Raw genomic sequence first — 23,085 nt, 5'->3', positions numbered from 1 at the left:
ACTGCTCCCCTGAATCTTCCGTTTCCCTACAGTTTCTAATTATTTTCTTTTGAGTAAGAATACAGTACCAGATTTCCCAACTTGATTATGCTTTTCCCCCTCATCTGAATGGGTAATCAAGCACACTTATTTCAATCAAAATACACTCAAATGGAACCTAACCACAGACGTATGAATACAAGCAGTTCTGGTATTGATATTGATTTCCCAGTAAATCATCTTAAGCCCAAATGATCAAAAATCAAGACAGGTCAACATCAAAGAAACAGGAATATTGGCATGAAAGCAAGCTCCGTTGATTGGTACAAATTAAAAGATCATTTATTAGTGATTATGCTGTATAATACTGCCAGTGCCAAATGAATGCAATTAAGATGAAATGGGCCCCTGCAGCTATAGGGGTTAATAAAGACTGAATTCCTAATGATTTTTCCATTAATTATGAAGATGTCCACAAAACAGCCTTAACAAAGTGGTGGCCACCTCAGACAAATCTTTGTAATCTGGGTAAAACACCTTCTTTAATTGGCACATTATTAGGATAGTGTAAAGATTTCAACAGTTCCTAATCATCACTTGCTGGATACAAGGTAGGTAGAAAAAGGGTTTAGACCTTATGTGAGGAACAAAAGCAAGAGAACTGATGTTTTGAAAAATCTGAAATAACTCTTATCAGAGTCTGATTAATGACATTGTTTCAAGCCCAGAAGAACAAATATAAAGAGCATCTTCCTTTTTACATAATCAAATTACTCCCCCATATATCAACAGACTTCTTTTCTTTTCCATAAATATGATTTCTGTAAGCCCAAAGGAGGAGAGGAGGGAAGAGAGGAGAAAAGAAGGAGTAGAGAAAGAATGAGGGAAGGAAAACCCCAGAGGGGATAAATTCATAAACAATTCTGAATTGGATGGGGAACACCACATTTCTTCTATTAATGATCAGGCACAAAAGGAATCAGTTCAAAGATGTGCATTCAATCTGCATTTCAGCTTAGATATAGAATTGAATCTGTGGCATCCACTTGGACCTAACAACCTGCTGGTCCTATCCATGGCTAGTCTAATTTAATCCCAATAAAACCAAAAAAACATAAAATCTAAATTAAAATAATAAAATACAAAATACAAATTTTTAAATTAACTACAAGTTGGCTGACCTCTGAAAAAGTATATTTGTGTGTATATACATATACAGTACAAATATATGTTACTTTTTCTTAAAGAAAAACATATTACAATGTGCTTTTGAAATTCAGTAATTTTGTACCTTTGTACCCCTCCTTAAAAAAAAAATCACAAGACAATTCACCACTATAAAAAGAGATGATCAGGGTCATAATCAAAATGCGCAATGTCAAAATGAGAAAATGTTGCAAGACGCGTGGGTTTCTGATGCTGTCTCATAGTTCACATACTCTGAGAAATTAACATGCCAGCTGTAACACATACTGGTCTCATCATTATTCCTCTCTTCAGGCTGCCCTTTCTGTGCCTTTTATGTTGGGCCCTATAGTAGACATTTCTGTTTGGTAAGCATGTTCATACCCATTTTAGAGACGTGCAAGACCTACTACACATGACCATCTGCCATTCTGATGCCCTTAGGCTATGAGGGACAGGCACTGTGCAGATGCGCCTCAAAGCAAAATGGTTTGGATACCGCCTCTAGTACTTATCATATCTTTGACCTTGAGAAAGTCACTTCACTTGTGGGAGCCTCTGTTTTCCTACCTGTGAAATGGCCAATTAATTTGCTCATCTCACAGTTATGACACAAAATCTAAGTAAGATAATATATATGAAGTTCTCAACCTAATGCTTACTACACAGTAAGTATTCAATAACTGGCTGATGTATTTTTCCCTCTTTTAATTTATAAATGTTATTATTTTAAAATCATGTTAATATTATTTTAACACTTGTGTTGCTCAGTAAATTAGAAAGAACAAAGCTCTAGAGAGCCTCACAAAATCTTGGCTGGGCCTGCAGTTGGTTAATCATGAAAATTAATTTTCAACCCAAGTAGTTATCAATGTGTGCTCTGAAAATTGTTTACTATGTTTGCATTTACACCTATTTGTGATATACAGAAACATTCTTCTCCTTGTTTTATATATTTTTACTTATACAATAAATACACAATAAGTAGGAAGAAGGAACATTGGGGGAGGGATTTTCTTTAATTAAAATATTTTCAATGAAATTTCATTCTTCTTGTTCTTTAACCCAGGAAAATAAATTTAAATATCCTTTTGTTGTTTTTGTGTGTGTTGTGTTTCTGCTCTTTTGTGGCATAAAATACATTTCTTAGTAGGTGTGAAAACAGCTTGAAAGCCACTGAATTGGAGTGCAAGCTTCTTAAGGACAGGGCTGGATCATTTTTACTCTTTGTAAAGCATTAAGTATACCGTCAAGAGTAAGAAAAGTGATAGACATCACCGAAAGGAGGCTTGCCTCAAGTCAGAATTTATGAAAAACTATGTATTTGTGGATAAAGACTTCCCAGGAGATAGGAGGCTCAGTTCCAGCCAGCACTTTTACTTTTCAGCTTTGATAAGCAGCAAAATTTCCAGCAATATTAAAATATAAATATCTCTATGAAGATTACTGCTCTGGAGGTCATTTTCTGATTTCCTTTAAAGTCATCCAGTTCACTCAAATGTATTTTTCTGAGTGCCTTGACGGCCTTCCTATTGTGCTTCAAGGATAACCACAAGGGCTGTGTAGCAAGTGTGGATTTTTTTTTTCCTTTGGAGAAGCTATTTCATGTAATGCAAAAAGGGTTATATCCTCTCAACCTCAGGCTTGAGAGGCAAGCGAGCCTGTCTAGCTACTTCAACGGAAGAAACTTTTAAAATTATTATGGGGCTGGCTGACTTCTTTTTTCTTTCTTTTTTTTTTTTCATGACTTGATTTTATGCTTTTCCTGAGATGTGGTTTTCCAAATTTTATTTTTATTTTGCACATGTTGTTTCAGACTGGTGAAATGTTCATGAATAATGCTAGTTTATTTTCATAACTTTGTTTTATGAGAAGAAAGTTGCCGAGAGACATTTTCTCAGAATGGAGCAGATATGTTTGGTAGGTGAGGACAGACAGATGGTGTCAGGAGAAATTTTGTGTTATAGAGAAGAATAATCAGTGCTGTGCTTTTCCCAGATATCCACAGCCAGTCAGGCTCCTCTGGGGAAAGGTGCAATTTGCATGTTTCTTTCATCAAATTTTTCTGATGTCATATTAATGACTTAAAGGAAGATAAGCAGCTTTTTTCTTTTGTGTTATTCAAATACAGAATGGTTCTTTTTTAACAGAATTAGTTTATACGTAAATAAAACACCTGAAAATGGTCATTCCTGGTATATCTCTAAACTTCTGGTCCAATTATGACAAAATCAGATCCATGATAATTTAGCAATTGACATAGCATGCTGGTTAATTTTTACTCATCATATGCTGACAGTGAGCAATATCACTTTATTGGATTGATAACAGAAACTTTACCTTCTTTAGATTTTCAGTAATAAGTTTCATTGTATAATATGTACTGTATACCTTTATCGGGTTGATAATATTGTATACTATTGATATATCAGTGGTTTTGAATTTATAGGTACACCTTTTATACCATTTTCAGACAACAAATAATTGCAATAAGGTTTTGATGTGAATTTTTAGCCTTCTCTCAAGTTTTCCTGATAGAATCTTATTTGTGAATACTCAAGTATATGAGACCAATTCCCTTAACTGTACCAAAAGAGAAGATGTACAGTAGAATTTGGCAGCTGTATTTGGAACGATACGTTCTTGGCTTTCTTGTGTTCTTCTCAGGTGCAAGTTTTTCAGCTGATGGAATCATATATGTCCTATCTCTGAGCAAACCTTGTCCAAATACACATAAAATGTGGAATTAGTCTTACTCTGTTCACTAACACAATATATACCCTGCTTATGCTCCCCACTCCCTACAAAGCAAATCTCACATTTTGCAAATGCACTTACACACACACACACACACACACACACACACACACACACCCCTCCAACAACAGCAGGCACCTGCTGCTAAAACTTAACTCTCTTTTTCCCCTTTCACTCAACCAGCACGAACTCCTACCAAACCCATACCTATACTTTCCAACTTTCCTTTCTCACACTCCAGTACCCCCCAGCGCTCAACAGCCCCCAGTTCATTATACTGTAGATTTACAGCTTTCACTCAGTCAGCTTATATTTATTAAGCTCTACTCATTAAGCTCCAGTTAGTGATTCACAGTAGGCAAAGCTCTGGGATATGACAATGAATAGGATGGACATGTCACTGTCCTTAATTTCAGTTCCTGACAAGGAGATAAGCAACTGCAATATATTAGGACACATGCTGGGTTAGCAGCAACAGATCTCATGAGGGCACACCTTACTGGGTCAAGTAATGTAAGAAGACTCGCTGAACTTGAGGTAGACTCTCTCTGTAGCTACTTCTCTGACTGAAGCCCATCATGAAACCGGGCAGCCCTAATGGGGTCCTACTTCTTGGTCCATTCCATGTGCTTAGTAGGAACTACTGTACTCCAAACCAGATGGGACCACATCTATGACCCTTCTCTGTACACTGCTGCTGTGGCCACATCCAGTCTTTCCCCACATCTCCCTTGGTTGCCTCCCCCTCTGAACACTGCACTTGGGTCTGCTGGCCATCCCTCTCTCCTTCCCGTCTTCCCTCTAACCTCACTGTTACTTCCTCAAGCCCATCACCATTTGCCTTTGAAACTTAGTACTGTTCCTACTCTATCCCTGGCCTCTGTGGATTTTCATAAAGATAATGTTATAGAAAACATTTACAGACCCCACAATTTGGGAGCAAAATATTACTACAATTTCTTAATGACTGAAGACTATATATGAGGCCTCTATACACATTCAAAACCAGTAGTATATCAAAGGGCTCTTTACTGTCCTATATCAAAACTACTGTTTTGTTATGGCTATTTAAGAGACAAGGAAATTACATGGTGATTAAAAGCATAGAAGTCTAAAACCTATCTGTCTGCATTTTTATTCTGACTCCACTGCTATGTGACATTATTTCTTCACATTTCTGTATCTCAATTTCCTCACCTGAAAAGCAAGGATAAGAGTATCTACATATAAGATTATTTCAGGGGTTTAAAGCTAAATATATGTAGAACACTTAGAAGAGCACCTGGCACAGATAGTGGGCATTCGATTAACATTAGCCATAATTATTAATATATTATTGTTATTTGTTATTGTTGTTATTGTTAGAGAGGTAAGGGACTCCAGAAGAAGAGCAGAGAATCAGGATTTCAACCCTGTTTTGTTCTATTCAGTGAATGAATTAATGACTGAATGATACCACTCTGCCTCCCTCAAAGGGGAACAAGATTTTCCCTCCACTTTGGTCTTCAGTTGCACACTGGATTAATTATACTGCTTAGGTCACCATTTTATCATAAGTCTATGCATAACCTTATTTTCCTTAATTAATTTTTTCCCATAATGCAATAATCACCTGTGGACTACCCCCTTCAAAAAATCCAGGGCCTTAGCAATACATTGTAGCAGACTGTGTTTTCCAAAAGTGACCACAATAATATTTCCAGTTCCACTACTCTTTGAAAACCTTGTCTTCTCCCCCTCCTCATCAAGTGGTAAATCTTTTTCCTCTTCCCTTCAACTCAGGAAGGGCTTTGTGACCACCTTGATGAATAGAGAATAAGGTGTAAGTGGTACTGCTTAGCTTCTGGAACTGGATCATGGGAGATAATATGGCTTCTGCCTGTTTCTCAATCTGTCTCTCTTTCTGTTTCATGATGCTCATCCTCAGAGGATAGCTCTAGGCTATGAGAAAGCCCAAAGTAGCCCACTCAGAGGGAATACATAAAAAGGCCCACTTGGAGAGTGTCTGAGGTCTGCAGCAGACAGCACCAATTTTCAGACATATCAGTGAATAACACTATATGATTATATTCCTCTAGTCTTTGACTATTATAGCTGAGGCATCAGACCTGATGAGGGAGAGACAATTGTCATTATTCTGCCTGGTCATAAATTCTTATGACCATCATAAATGACTGTTTTTTACCACTAAGTTTTGGGGAAACTTTTCATGTAGTTATATTAAGGAACAGAAATCAGTACCTGAAAGTGGGTTGCTACCATAACAAAAATCTACAAAAGTGGCAGGGGAAATTGGAAGAGTGTTGAAGAGATTGATAGTATCCCAATACAGAGTCATTTGGAAGCTGGAGAAGTTTCATTACTCGCACTGCTGCCACATTGTAGTCATCCAGGCAGTCAAAAAGTCTCAACCAGATTCAAGAGGAAGAAAATAGTCCCCATATCTTTATGTTAAAATGATAAACTTTTGAAGAGCCTATGGGACAAGAAACATTGCTTTGACCATTTTTGGAAAATAAAATCTGCCACAGTCCACTCTTTGATGACCACATTTACATCCCTCCTGCATTAAAAATATATATACTCACCACCTTCCTAAGAGCCTTCATATTGTCTTGCAACTTCAAATGGAAAATGTCAAGGGGATGGAATCATCTGAAGGCTCATTCACTCACAGAGTTGGTGGTTAATTCTGGTTATCAACTGGGGTAGACATCATGGAAAAGAGGCCAGCCATCATGCCACACCATGTCCGACTTTCTGACCTACAGAAACCATGAGCATAATAAATGGCTGTTTTATTATACAAAGTTTGGGAGTAATGTTTCTGCAAAGGCTTAGTAACTGAAACATACATCGAATTATGTGGTTTCCCTACCCAAGGTAATCATTATCCTGAGTCTCCAATTTGTCATACCCCAACTTTTCATGTTGTATCATTTTATTGCAACTTTATTAGTATAATAAAAGTGTATACTTTTTACTTTAGTTTTTTTAAAAAGTAGTCTGCCACTTTTGAACATCTTTTTTTTTTTTTTTTTAACTCAAGCCATTATTCCTAGAAAACTAACTCAGGAACAGAAAACCGAATACCACATGTTCTCACTTTTAAGTGGGAGCTGCCTGATGAGAACACACGGACACATAGAGGGGAACAACACACACTGGGGCCTTTCAGAGGGTAGAGGGTGGGAGGAGGGAGACGATCAGGAAAATAACTAATGGGTACTAATTAAATAATCTATACAACAAATCACCATGACACAAGTTTTTCTACATAACAAATCAGCACTTACACCCCTGAACTTAAAACAAAAGTTAAAATAAAATAATATATTGCCAAGATTCACCCATATTGATGCTTCTCACTACAGTTGGTTTGTTGTGACTATGGGCTTATATTTTATTGTGCAAATAGTCTACAATTTATTTATTGTCTTAGCAGATGAAGGGCATTTCACCTGGTGTTTGCTATCGTGAATAGAACTGCTATGAAGAGTCGGGAATATGTCTGGGAATGGAATTGCTAGGTAATACGAATATTCAACATTAAAACATAAATATTCAAATTGGTTGCACCTATTTATTCTACCTCAAGCAGTGGATAAGAGATTTTGTGGATCCCATGAAGGATTTGGGTGAAAAGAATAGGTATACATTCAAATTCTCTTGACCCTGATTAAAATGTTGCTGCTATCACATGAAGTGGACAATACTAGAGATCCCTTGCCTCACTGTGTTGATGTTTCCACATCAGCCATTGTTATAGTCAGACAATGATTTAGGTATTTTAACACACACACACAGGCACATAGATAGAGAAGAGCATCCTGCCTTGCAGTGTGTGCTCATATTCCTCCTTCCCACCATCCTTGCTGATAATCCAGGTACTTTCCCAATTCTCCTAGCCCCTGAAAGAGGAGGAAGACATGGGAAGGATAAGGATAACAAGTACAGATCTCCAGAGAAAATGTTCAAGCCTGACGAAGGAGTGACTGGCTGGATATTAAAGATTTATAATTCAACTGACTCGTGTTGATCGATTTACTTTTGTTGTTTCAGAATTTACACTAAACGTTTTCATTTACTTGTAAGGCAGTCTTGCAACTAGCACTATATAATGTGCTAAGTAGGACGAATGCTTAAGAGGCAAGCAGCTGCCGATGCAAAACAGGCATGAAGCCATACACGCACAGCATGCTTGTAAGGGAGCTCTGTTATAGCAAATCAGGGGAAAGGACAGTCAAGCCATCAATGGAGAATAGAAAATACTAAGGTGTCTATATATTATTTTGAATGACCTCAATAATGTAGCATAATTGCAGATATAACCTTGAAGATTGAAAGGGGAGAATTAGGAAAGTATTGAAGATTTTTTTTAAAGAAGAAATTGACCAATTAAAAGTCCTGTGTAACATCCTTCTATTTCTTTAGTAACCTATTGATCAGATGAAGGGAATTACAGAAAAGGACACCTAATAGAATTAGAGAAAAGGACACCAAATAGAAAGAACAGTATATCTATGTGTCTACTCATTTATCTATCTATGATAAAAGAAACCATACTTTACCATGCATTATTTCACATCCTTTTAAAAATACTTTCCTCAAGTGTGAATTTTAACAAAAATTTACAAAACATTAACAATCAATGAACCCCCAACATTTGTAAAGAAAGCACATTTATAAAGAAGTGAGATTCCCACAGGAATTCCTTGAGGAAAGCAATTCACTGTACCTCACAGGCAGCAACACTGAGAAAAAAATATACTTATTAGTCTATGTATTCAAACAGCCAAATATAGCATTTAATTCAATTATAAGAGACAGTTGACCATTGTCTTTTTAAAAAAATGACAAAATTTGACATTTCAGATGTGCATGTGTTGTATCACTTTTTTTGGGTCACTGTCAGTGCATCTTTATGCAACGTGGCTCATATTAGCATCCTGGAAATACTCTACACATTTTCGTCTATACAATGTAACTGTAAACTAAAATGATGGAGCATCGCATCCATCATTTTGTGGGAAACAAAATGATGGGTCCCACTCAATTCTATACCGTGAGAGAGTCAGAGTTCTGATGAATATGCAGATAAAGCTGAGACCTCCTTTAAGATATCCAGGAGAGCTTTGCCTGGCCTTCTGAACAGAGGGCCTCTGAACAATGTAACTATTAAATATACAATGCAGAAATAATTGCCCTTAACTGGGCAGTGTACACACTGTGGGGAATTTTTTAAGGAGTGTTTTAAAATAGAAAATGGCCCTGTTTGAAAGCAAATGGATTATAACAGTTGTGTCCTTCTGGGATCCCCAGACATTTCTGCTAGGGCTGCCTCCCCAGTGTAGCAGTGAGTCCGTCGGCACTTATCAACATTTCCCAAGCGTTAACAGGGTCATTTGTGTTCTTGCATTTAGATTGCACAAGCTCAGACTTCCAAGCTTTTTTTACTTTCAGCTATAATTATTTCTTGTTAGTATATTAATGACAAGTAATATATACTAGTAGAATCCACTGACAGCAACGAAGTTGGCAAAAAGGATGTAGTCCTATTTCTAAATTTTGTACAGATATACAGGTGTACGAACTTACTCTCCTACTCAAAGTATTTGATTACAGCTTTCCCCTAAAAATACGACTGTTGAGAAATTCCACTAAGCCCTTTATTAGTTACTGCTATAGATTTTGCTTTCAGCATAAATAGTCATGTTTTATGAGGTACTAGTTTGGAGGTTACATACAGTGATTCAGAGTTCAGACTCTAGCAACAGACAGCAGAGTGATAGAATTCTGGGTCTTTTACTTTTTAGTTTTGTAACCTTGGGCCAGTTACCTCATTTTCCCCCATAAGATGACTACAGTACTAGTATTACATAATCATGACGTTTAAATTAGATAATGCATGTAGAACATTTAGCATAGTGCCCATCACTAGCTGTTACTTTTTAAGCAACAGCTTAAAAAGTTGGGAATTAATACAATTACTTTAATTGTCAGGGCCATAGATCAAATTGATGCAATAAATTGTAATACTAAAAACCACTGAGGATGAGTTTTAAATAATGAAACAAGAAAACCTCCAGCTGATTAGACTCTGCTTGACTCTGGGGGCAGACACTTTTGCATGGAAGGCATTAGTGGGAATATGCCTTTGAGTGACTGAAGAAACTCTTCAAGGTAGCACTTAATCTGGAACACATTCTGGTTTCTGACCAAAGCCACAAAGAGGTGTAGTTGAGCACCTATACACTGAAGTAAGCTTCTTGGGAGAGTAGCATCGCCAACAGAATCTACAGTTGTGTAGTAATAAACTTCAGTAGCAATATAAGGAATTAAACCAGACCATTAAATTGCTGTGTCTAAAATCTGTGTGGTTGAGATATGAGGGATTTTTAAACTATTATTGAAGTAGCTTAGAGAAGTAGAGGCAGGAAGACTGAAAAGCCTCTGCAATACTTGTGATTAAGAGCCAAGACTTCAGAGCTGAGCCAATACGGATTTTCTTTTTTACTCTACCACTTACTGGCTATATGACTTTGAAGAAATGACTTGACCTTTCTGAATCTTAGTATCTCACCTATAAAATAAGTACAATAATGTCTATTGTAGAGTTGCCTTCAGGATTAAATGGAACAAGGAATAGAAATTGTCTTGTAGGGTTTCAGCTTATTATGAATTTTCTAACTAACAGCATTATTATATTGCATTTATCAAATCAGCATTGTTAGGAGAAAACAAACATCTATCAATCAGTGGATACTGATTGAGGACCTACTGTACAACAGGTGCCATGGTGATATCATAAATATATATATATATATATATATATATATATATATATATATGCAGGGACAGAGAGAGAGAGAGAGAGAGAGAGAGAGAGATGCTCTTTTATCCCTAAGGATCCAGAGAGTGCTAAAGCATAGGAGCTATAGAAACAAAGAGAAAGGAATATCTAAGTGAACTTGAGGCCCAGAGTATTAAAGAGTCAAGCTTAAATTGAGAGTTGACAGATAAATAGCAGGGGCCAGGGAAATTTGTTCCAGAGAGCATTTCTGGGAATACGGACACCACATTCTCAAATGAAGCATCAGCATGTGGCATGTTCAGAGACTAGATGCTGAGTCAGATCAACATGGGTTGGAACACAAGGAAAATATTTAAAATAAGATTTTTAAGGCAAAAGGTGTCTAACCCTACAACACAAATTCTGGTTGCATTGATCTAAATACTTCATTAATTGGGGGGAATAACAAATGTACATGCTAATCCACAGGCTGACCTTTTGGTCCTCTGATCAAAAAATAAGTGACAAGTACTGAAAAACAGTAGTCTTTCCCTTTTCTTGTCTTTCATGTTGTACTAATCTGATGTTTATCATGTCTTCAAGGTTATTCTCATATTGCAAAACTCCTAAGAGAAAAAGAGCGGAACTGAAGGAGGAGAGAAGCAAACGCTTTACAATTTAGCAAGATATATGTGAAGACATCTCATTAAAACATTGACTGTATGGTTACTCTGTATATAATTATATTGGTAATGTGTACATGGCTCATTTAGTATGTGTTTGTCCAGAAATGATCTTGTTTCTGGCTTCTTTAAATATAATAGCTGGTTAAATTAAATCAGGTAACTGATCCCATGCTAAGCTGTATACATTTGATACCACATGAGATCTCACAGAACAATGATAAAGTAGGTACACTTTGCATTTTACATATGTAGAAAGTGAAGCTTAGAGAAATAATGTGACTTGTTCAGTTTCAAGGAATGAAGAGGAGAGGTCTGGGGACTTGAACCCATCCTTTGTGAGTTGAAAGCCTATGCTCTTTGCATTACATTAAACAATAATTTGCTACCCAACAGGAGAGACCATGCCATGCCATGGAAAAGCCCACCTGCACGTTCAGGCATGGTCTTGGAGCCTGAATCCAAGCACTCAGAAAAGCAAAGCCCTACATTAAAACAAGACTTCATTAAACAACTGTATTTGTAATAAGTCCTAAAAAACCACTTATCTCAGTTAATTGGTCCAGTGCTTCTCCAATATATGAAGAGTTAAAATGTTTTTCCCAAGGATGGAATTATATGTCATTAGGACAGAGTTAAAACAGCAGATATGAGAAAAGAAAGCACTTGAGATTGCGACTAAAACAAAGTAAACGAAACGTTTATTCTTCCAGATATCCCAAAGTATAGTCAAAAATGTGGCATGGAAACTCAAGCATTAATCAAAATTAGCCATTTGCCTTGTAAATGAGGCCATTAATGCTCAACTTAAGGTGGACAGTAACCTGTTGCTTCCCTCTAATTGTGTAAGAAAGTTACATACAGCATATATCTGACTGCAGTCTTCTGTAGTTAGCTGTGATTTCCAAATGGCTCGATGTGAAATACAAATCTTACAAGCCATTAGGCTATTAATAGTTGTAGCAAATATTTCAAAATTGTCCATTAGCCAAATAGAGTTGGCTATATTATTGCTTAGATAAATGTCGTAGTGTATCTAGGATAGTAATAAAGTCAAACTTACCTCTCAAATTCCATTCCTTGTGTGCTGTTCCAATCAGGGCACACCATTATGTGAAGAAGTTAATAAATATCAATGAATTGTATTTTGAAAGATATTAAACAAGTGAACATGTGACACAAAGGAAAGTAGAGTAACTTTTAAAATTCCATAAATATACCAGAAATTAAATGTGTAAACACTGGGTGTGCTTTCTCTTAATAGTCTTCAGAATTGTTCAGGGAAGCCTGTAAATTGTAATAAGGGGAAGAAGCTCTCAGAGAGAAAAGCCTCAAACTGTTCTTAGCTTTGGTAAGCACAGTGCTCTGAACACAGTAGGAACACAATCAATGCCGTGACCAATGGACTCATAAATGTGGAGCGTCTTGAAATTAATGATAACTTTAACATGTCTGAGGCCTTGAACTTATCTTACAAATTGGTCCTTGGAAAGAATAAAAGAAGAAAAATATTAGGCAATCAGAAGTAATGAAGATCTTGTAAAAATAGCTATCTACAAAAGCAGGCTAAGTGAGTCCTTGGACAGTCAGCATATCTACAAATCAGCAGGTCCAGATGATATACCTTCTATCTGTGGGATGAAAGAAACTGGCAAGCATGCTAACTGCATCATTTACAGTTATTTTTGAAAAACTGTGGGGATCTAGAGAACTGCAAGAGATGAAAAGGAAAGAAAATACAATGTTCTACTTACATTTACAAAAGAGATGAAAATGACCCCCAGAAAACTCAATGATAATTAAAGTTAAGGAAAAGGGGGATATTCCAATGGCTTATATAAAGATGACAATTAGAGAACATGTCCATATTCAGATAAAAGATTTTTTAAGGTTAAAATACAAAAGGAATTTGAATATAAAATAATGTGAATTTGAGTAACACTTCAAAGTGTTTGTTCGTAATTGTTTAAGCAATACAATTTTCTCAAACATAAGCTATAGCTACCCGGGCAAAAAATAGTTGTAAGATTATAAATAATAATTATGAACATGCAGTTATCATTTCAAAAATACTAAGGAAATATGATGGTCTTTAACGTCACCTTTCTGTAGATAACATTATTGTGTTTTCATTGAACAAATGTTAATTGAACGTCTCTTATGTACCAAACACCACACTGTATGCTGAGATCATAAAGATGAATAAGGCAGGCTTCTTGACCGGTTACACAAGAAGTGTTTAATTAGTACAGGATCTTGAATATACTAAGCATGTAATAAAGTTGACTATAATTATTGCTAGTTATTAATTTACAAAAACATTTTTACATAGTGGACTTCCAGTTATTTTCCTATTTGACCTAATCATTGTCTTAATAACTGATTTCTGACAGAGAGATCAAAGGGGGACGTTTTGTGAAATTTTAAGTGGGTAGCGACAGGACACTGATCTTACCCTTTCTCTGTCTCCAGAAAAGGTGACTCATGACTTTTGCCAGTTTTGTTACCTCTTCCCTCCACCCCTACCCCACCACACTTTAAAGCTATTAATCAGGATAAATTTTACTCTTTATGTGCACATTAAATGTATGTATAGCTTTTTGTTCTGGATTCCTATAAGAACTGGAGAACTCTAGCCTTAGTTTCTCATTTTACAGGACTTACTTGTTTTGTATCTTAGACTGTGTTTAAATGAATTTTCATTTCAGAAATACCCTAAGGATTGAATGGAATTTCTGCTTAGTTGTTCTATATCCTTCTCATATTTTGTGCAATTGTGTCAACAGAAGATAGTCTGGACTGTGACGTCAGGTAATAATTTTCATCCTTTAAATAGTGTTTAATGTGCATTTCATTTTAGGGATGCATTTTATTTATATTTCATTAAAATTAGTTTTTAATATTTTTAAATGGAATATTTAGAAGACAGAGGTATCTCTGACTTTAGAATATGACAATTTATGCATTGAAATTTATAATCTTTTGAGATAATTTAAAGTAGATTATATTAAATAATCAGTGATTTTAAAATAAATATATATGTTATATAGACATTTTTATGCTTATAATTTCACTGGTCATAGATGGCAGATAACTCACAATTGGTGTCATATGAAAAATAAATAACAAGAGCTATCATTTGCTGAGGGCTTACTATATACTGGGCACCATGTTAAGGGTTTAGCGTATTACTTTCTTAATTTTCAAACAGCGTCTAGGTTGATATCATTATTACCAATTTATACATGAAAGTGTTAAAGCTCTATCAAAATCAGAAACCTGAGCTCTTAACCTCAGTTTAACATCTAACGGTGATGTTAAACTATTTCATGAAGTGGCCAAGTACCAGCCTTTCAGAATTAATGTCCTGAAATACATTATATTGGGGGAAGCGGGGGAAAGGAGGAAGGAGGAGCAGTCAGTATATCTTTGTCTGATTCTGAAAGGATACGTACAACAAATGAGTCCTCGATTTCATAAAAACATAAAGTTATAGGTAAATGCCCACACAAAACTGGAGTGAAAGAAAGATGTCCTAGAACCAAAATGAGAAAATAAACAAAGAGAGAGGAGTTAATATTTACTGTGTGCTACACCCTGGGGAACGTATCACATCTCCATGGACTCAGTGACTATGCAAGACAGGCATCTCCCTGTTTCTTCGATGCTGAGATGTCACTGATTATAAGATTTCAATAGTTATAATAATGGGTTTGTTTTAGGAAAAAAAGCTACATGTAATATATAAGTTTCAAACTGACTATACAACTTTACGGTGTAAAAAGTAGGTCACAGAACTGAGTAAATAACGCATGGTCGGCCAGGCACGGTGGCTCACGCCTGTAATCCCAGCACTTTGGGAGGCCGAGGCGGGCGGATCACGAGGTCAGGAGATCGAGACCATCCTGGCTAACACGGTGAAATCCCGTCTCTACTAAAAAAAAAAATACAAAAACTAGCCGGGCGAGGCGGCGGGCGCCTGTAGTCCCAGCTACTCGGGAGGCTGCGGCAGGAGAATGGCGTGAACCCGGGAGGCGGAGCTTGCAGTGAGCCGAGATCGCGCCACTGCACTCCAGCCTGGGCGACTAAGCGAGACTCTGTCTCCAAAAAAAAAAAAAAAAAAAAAAAAAAAAAAAAAAAAAAAAATAACGCATGGTCCCCATTTTGACAGATGTAGAAACTGAAATACAAAGAGCTTAAGCTCAATCCAAAGAGCTGAGATTTATTGAGCCCTTACTATGTACTAGGCACTATTCCAAACACTCTTCATATATTAACTATTTTTAAAACTCACAGCAATCCTCTGAGGTAGGTAGATACCTTTATTATGCCATTTTACTGATGAAGGACGTGAGACCCAAGAGAGTCTATGAAGTGGATAGCTACGTGGTTGAGAATCACTAAAGGCTCATCTACATCCCACCTCTACACAGTAGGCTGTCCTCACCAGTCATATTAGCCTCTGCTTTCTGATCTGCAGAGAGGGTCCCACAATTGAGAGTGTCAGATTCTGGGGCCCAGTTCCTTCTGGTTGGCCTTGGGACACAGAAATTAACCTATCAATTACATGACTGTTTTTTGAGCTCTGGCAGCAAGTTGCCTGACTTCAAACTGTACTACAAGGCTACAGTAACCAAAACAGCATGGTACTGGTACCCAAACAGAGATATAGACTAATGGAACAGAACAGAGCCCTCAGAAATAATACCATTTTTGTTAAAAACTGAAATGTAAATCGACACAAACCTAAACCTCTGTTATTTTTTATTGTCCTTTCAATAATTCTTCATCTTGCCATGAGATCAATCATCCTATAGCATTTTGGTCTTTTCACATATGACCCTCCAAATCTTCAATGACTCTTTATTGCTACGTTCATTTTTTTAGCCTGCCATTCCAGAGACTTTGAGATCTGGCTCAGACTCTCTGTGACCCTGTCTTGCATTGGAAAATAGTGAAAAACACAGGATTTTGGGACATGCTGTTTGGATGTGAATCCAGGTTCTCTCATTTGTTAGCTATATATCTTTAGACAATCATTTTCCCTTTCTGAATTTCAGTTTCTTAATTTGTAACAAAATTTATTGAACATTTACTTTGTGCCCATAATTGTTTCATTATAATATTTGATCCTTACAATAACCCTATGAATTATCTCCCTTATAACTAAGAGGAATCGGGGCCTGAATCAGTTTTGTTTAATGGTCAAAAGCACACACATAGAAAACAAGGGCTGAAGATTTGAGTTTAAGTCCACTTCAGAGTCTGAACATCTCATCATTCTTGTTTATCGACTGCCATGGCATGAATATGAAAATACCACTAGAATGCAAGCTCCAGGAGACCAAAAGCCTCTCTCTTCCTCACTGCTACATCATAGCTGGATTTCTGGGTATGGTGTGTGCAGTGCATGTTTCAGGAGAAATTATCTAATGAAAACGCTTTGAAAACCCCCGATTTATATACATTATTTGGGAGACAATCAACCAGTTTTTATATTGACTCTGTGCTGTAAAGAGAGAGGAATTTTTCCTGGCACTTAGCTGAGGTTCAACGAATACCTGCTGATTAATTCACTGAATAATAAATTCATATTAGACAATATACAGACGTTTAGGGATACCATCAGAGTATCAATCCTTGTAAAAGACTCCCAGGGGGTTCTGTCTGCAGTGTCCAGCTCAGTCTAGAATAACCTATATTGAAGACACTGTTGGTCTTCCTCTTGTGTGTTTCAGGAGATGAGGAAAAGGAATATGGCAACAACCTGTGTTCGAGACTCAGGCATATCAGTTGTTTCTTATTCACTAATTCTGCCTTGGCAGTCAGGAAGCTCAGAGTTAAATGTGATGCACAATTGCAGAGCCCAACTGTAACTCATTGTTTCTGATATAATTATGTTCCCTCTTTTATTACTTGATGGATTCATTTATCTTTATTTTAATGTTTTTCTTATATCTGTATTTTGCAAGCTAAAACACTTAAATTATTTTTAAAAATATGCAAGTTTATACATAATAGGCAAATAGATCGTGATATGCTTGCAAATACCTGCCTTGTTAATTCTGAATTCTCAGACTATAGGCTCAGGCCACTGAGAACTGTGGCAGGATATCTTTAGCCTTAGTCAATGCCCTTGGGAGTGGACTTGTCTGTCTGTCTGTTCTGTACTTCCCAAATTTTTATAGAACTGTTGGAACCCAATTAAGAGAGTCTGCCAGGCAACTTCTGCCTTGTCCTGGACATACTCCTATTACTTCTCAGCTACCTTGTTCATGTTAGTGACACTTTACTCCATCTAAAACCTTTAACACTCATGCCACAAACCACTAGGGCTGGTTCACTCTGAAACAAATTTCTTATCATGGGAGAATATAAGGTTACCTTTATTCACAGAAAATTAATTATCTTTATCCAAAATTTACAGAAAGACACCACATTGTATCTGGATAAGACAAAACATATATATTTTTTAAGTTAACTATTTCTGGTTTCAAATTCCAGCTTCACTTTCTATAGTATTTTACTTCTCTGTGCTTTGGTTTCCTAATCCTTAAAATGGTCTAATAAAGGCCTCTTCATATGGTGATGGTGAGAATTCATTTGAAATAATACAAGTGAAAATATGACAGTTTGAATATTCTTTTGTTCCTTCCTGGATTTTTATAAATGGCCCACATACATTATATTCTTTTTTATTATTACCTACTTTGAGACAGGGCTGGCTTTGTCACCCAGACTGTAGTACAGTTGCACAATCATAGCTCACTGAAAACTCCACCTTCCTGGCTGAAGCCATCCTCTCACTTCAGCCTCTGAGTAGCTGGGACTACAGGCATGTGCCACCACACCCGTCTAATTTTTTTGTGGAGATAGGGTTTTGCCATGTTGCCCAGGCTGGAGTTGAACTCCTGGGCTCAAGCAATCCACTTGCCTCAGCCTCCAAAGTGTTGAGATTACAGGTGTGAGCCACAGTGCCTGGCCCACACACTTTACATTCTACTGTGGAATATGAATCATCAGACACATTTTCTCTGAATAGCAGATAGCAAAAGGCCTAGGGGAGGAGAAAAAAAAAGGGGAAGAATGTTATCTTTCATATTTAAGAGAGAACAAAGTTGATTTTATTGCTCCTAGGGGGATAACATAGGGTACTCTTGTGGGTTCCAGTAAGAAGGAGGCAGATTTTCACCCCACAGCCAGAGGAAAATTTTAATAATTATAGCTTTCCAAACTTTTAATATGCTGGCTCATTTGATGAGCTTCACTTCACAGGAAGTATTCAAGCAAAAATACTCATCATCTAGTACCCTTCTCCAAGGAAAGTCTTCTGAGTTGGGTGGGAGTTTAAACAACACACCTATAGGATGTCTCAAAGCACATATGCTAAAGGTGAGGGCAATCTGACTGTGACATCTCTCTGGGTTTTTTGACTCTCTTTTTGTCTTTCTTGAAGCTACAACCTGGATTGAAAAGGCCATTTTTCCTAGAAAAAAAGAGGACTATTTTTAGTCAAGGGTTCATGATTCTAAGTACTTATTTCTGTATGAAATATTCATTGTGTTTCAGACACAGTTGAGGTGTGAAAAAATATAAAAAGACATTTCCTCATTTGGATATTGATTTATTTATTAATCCATTCATTCATATGTGTATTTATATATTCATCCAACGATTATAGTGTTTTTACTGAATGTCTTACTAGGTTTATGGAAATATTTTAGGCTCTGAAGATATACCAATATATTCATAGATTTTACGTTTTACTGGAAGAGACTACAATAAAGTCTACAAATAAATAATAATTTTAAATTTATTTTTTAAGTATTTTTTTCATCTGGCAGAAAACTAAAATAAATCACAAAACATCAGTGTAAAGTCCCCTTGAAAAGCAGAGGGCAAATCCCTTCTAAACCAAGTCTCTGTAGATCAGAGTAGATCAGGACTTTACACTGGTAGATCAGATGCACACAGTTCTCCCCCTCCTGCCACTAAGAAAATGCACCAGCTGTAGATCAGGAAGCCTCTCTTGGTGGGATCTAAACAATGATGGTTTTATCTGAACCTTCTTCTGTGCTCAATATACTGTGTATATTCAGATGGGCAAAATCATCTGGCATGGTTCACCTCTATCCAGGTAGACTTATTCTTCTGTTTTACCTGACAAGCATTTATATAACCGCTATCATTAGCAAGGCCCAGACCTTCACAGTATCTGGAACTTAGAATTTTCAACGTTTTGAGGATAACAGATGATTACTACGTGGTGTCTATTAGTTATCCCCAATTTTTCATCTCTTTAAAGTATGTCTTTTCTTGATTTTCCATACGCATTCAGAAAATGAATAAAGAGGAGAGAGAACATAGGCCATACTAATAATTAGACCTCATAATTACTGAGTGCTGACCACACGCCAGGCACCATGGTGTGTGTTTTATGCACATTATCTTAGGTAATCCTTATAAAAACCCCATGAGGTAAGCATTATTATCTCCATTTACATTGGAAGAAATCAAGTCTAGCAAGGTGCCCAAGCTCATCTAACCAGACAGTGCCTAGCCAGGATAGGCACTCACTGCCTCCCCACCTTTGGCAGTTACCTCTATACCTCCTTCCTGCTCCAGTTTTAGGATGAGAAGAAATGCGGACTTAAAGCATAGCTTTGTGCATCTGCCCTAGGATTGTGTCACTGCTGGTAGCTTTAGCTATATGTGTAGCCACACAGCTGTGACAGAGAAGTAGATTTTCAAAGAAGTAATGTTGCAAGTTTTTCTTTAAAAGGTTTTCTTTAATGAATATGCCTTTTTGTCTCACTAGGCTGTCAATTTCTTTCTGATTTTTCTCTCCATGTTTACCTTAAAGAATAAATTATTTCATGTCACCTGAATTGGCTTAGTAATTTAGAGGAAAATCTGGCTGATAAATCATCTCTAAATAGAAGAATAAAGCTTCCCTTAATTCAAGGAAAAAATATGTAAAAGTAACTGTCTGATGGCAAAAAATATTATTAATTCTGAGAGGTTATCTGAAGAGAATTCCTAATATAAATGGTAGGGTGTAAGGTGACTCTAATCTTTGAAGAGAGGTTATCATTGTCTGAATGATTTTCTGTTAGAAATGAAGACTCAAGAAAATAAAGGTTAGCATTTTTTATATAAGAATATAATTGGGAAAACAAAAGAAGGGAGAGGAGAAAGCAGAAAGAGGTAGAAGAAAACAATTAATTCCCCTAAGAAGGAACCCTTAGCCTACTCATCAATGTTCATTTCAATCCTCATTTGTCATCCTTACTTCAGTTACAAATTTCTTTTGAAAAGCCCATCCTAAGAAGGCCTTTTGCTGACCACATTATTTAAAATGGCATCTGCATTACTCTTTTTAACTTTTCTAGTAATTATCAATTGCTATTTTAAAAATATTTAAATATCTTTCTTCTTGTTTATTTATTGTCCATATTTCCTATTAAAATATCAACTTTATGAAAAAGAGACTACATTTTATTGATTGCCTATCCACAACTCGTAAAAATAAACCAGGTATAAGGAAGGTCTTCAACATATTTTTGTAGAATGTAAACCCATGTATTGAAACATAAATATGTTTATTCAAATATTAGAATTTTTAAATTGCATATACTCAGCAAATAAACCTAGGTAACTTAAGTTGCCTTCAAAGTTGTCATACACATGAATGTATGTACAGTTATAAAAAATTACTATTCCTTTTTAATAATAATCTGAGTGCCAGCTTGTCTTATGCAATAGGTTATGCATTATAAATACATAGAAAGAAGTTCAGATAATACAGATAACCTGATCATAGTATAGAACTAATAAAATGGGGAGAATAATAAATGACAAGAACAAAAGAAAGGACCAAAGGAACTTGGTCACTTTGATAAAGATGGCTTGCTGACACCAGGCCTCATATGTCTTTAGGATGCCCAACTTATAACTACAATGGAATGACACTGTAGTTATTGTTTTTTCATAAAAGTTTAGACTTGATTCTATGCTACATACTATATTCTTACTGCTATAACTTCAATGCTGTGGGAGCCAAAACAAAACAAAACAAAAAAACGATATTTTAATGTTTTGTCTGATACTGAACAAAATGGCATGTCCACTTTTGATTTGTAGTACCACGAAGTGTATTATAACAGTGTTCTTTGGTCTATATTCTTCCTTCTTACTCCCTAAAGCATTAGTTCTATTGATGTGAATACTCTGATTCATAATATTCTGGACTCTAATTAATTTCCTCACTATTTCAGTGCAACCATGCAAATTAATACAAGCTATAAATGTGAGGCTTAAAAGAAATGAGGCCAAGCCAAGAAGATATTGGTGCATAAGCAATAGGATTTTAAAGGAAAATGGAGCCATAGCTCCTTGGTCTAATATTTCTCAGATACTGTTCCTCATTAGCATTGGGTCTATCATCCCTGGCAGGAAGCAGGAAATGGAGAGAATGGCACTTTGTGGGTTCTCCCATGTCTATCAAAAGAAGTCACAAAGAAATACTTTGAAATGCACAGTCCCAATACCATGATGATAAATGAAAAAAATGCCAGAGAGAATCAAAGGGACACAGTTTTGGAGTGCCTGTAAAAAGACTGTAGCTCAGTCCTCATGGGCCCCAATGTACTGCAGTTCTCAGCACATGACTGTGAAACACTCATGCTGTGTATCAAGTTGATGTACAAGAAAGAGACCTGGGCCGGTAGAGGCAGGGTGGATTTCCCAGTCACTGCTTTTAAGTCCTGGGGCCTCAGGTAGGGCTCATTTGTAACACCTGGACTACAACATCCAAGTGGTTAAGCTTACCTGAGGTAAAACGCGAAAATGCACAGCATGGAGTTTAGCCTCAACTAGCCCACGTAAATGTGGCCTACTCTGAAGGTACATCTAAAGTAATGGCTGTTTTAGAGGTGGAAGCATGAAGTAATTAGATGATCCTTTGTGACTTCTGGAAATCAGATTATAATTATAGTTTGCACACATAAGTAAATGTGTGCATCATTTTCATAACTATGTCTCAAGAGTAAAAGAAATATTTCCTTTAGTAGAGGCTATACACAAAGACTAAACTAAGGGCTTGAAGGTTGTGATTATGATGTATGCTTCTTAGTACCTCTCCACGCAACCTAGCAGAGTGTTAGATATTTGATAATTATCTACTTAACTTAGTGTAATTGACAGAGGAAGAAACATGAGGCGGCCCTGGTGAAAATTTCTATAAATGCTCTGATTTTCAATAGATTGCCAAATCCTTAGGATATCCATCAACATAAACTATGCTAACTTGTGATAATAAATGAGCCCCAAATTTTGGTAAGTTACAATTTCTTTCATGTTCCTGTTACATGTCCATTGTGGGTCAGTTGTGGCTCTGCTCCTTTTCTCTGTTCTGGGAGCCAGGCTGATGGAGTATCCCTTTTCTGGAATATTGCCAGACTTGCAGCAAAGGAACAAGCATGTGAGGAAACAACAGAATGGTCTTTAAAACTTTTGTTTTGATGTGTCATGAACCTTTCTGTGCACATTTCATGGGGGAAAAAAAAAAACAAACTCATGTGGCCACTCCTGATGTATGATCCTTTTGCTCCGAGGGGCACTTCCAGTTACATGACTAAATCTGAAGTCATGGGGAAGTATAATCCATCCCCAGGGGAAGGCAGCAAA

General features: G+C 36.5%; 1 long non-coding RNA gene across 1 annotated transcript in view; it reads right to left on the bottom strand.

The window, feature by feature from the left end:
* LOC103883874 overlaps window positions 1-23,085 on the bottom strand; it is a 69,254-nt gene that overhangs the window by 31,117 nt on the left and 15,052 nt on the right. The window contains exon 3 of the long non-coding RNA XR_646249.4: window positions 6,510-6,686. This is a non-coding gene — a long non-coding RNA (uncharacterized LOC103883874). The remainder of the gene's footprint in view (window positions 1-6,509; window positions 6,687-23,085) is intronic.

The sequence above is a fragment of the Papio anubis genome, chromosome 6, assembly GCF_008728515.1.
Source record: "Papio anubis isolate 15944 chromosome 6, Panubis1.0, whole genome shotgun sequence".
In the NCBI taxonomy this organism is placed as follows: Eukaryota; Metazoa; Chordata; class Mammalia; order Primates; family Cercopithecidae; genus Papio; species Papio anubis.
This window is presented reverse-complemented; position numbering and strand designations above follow the sequence as displayed.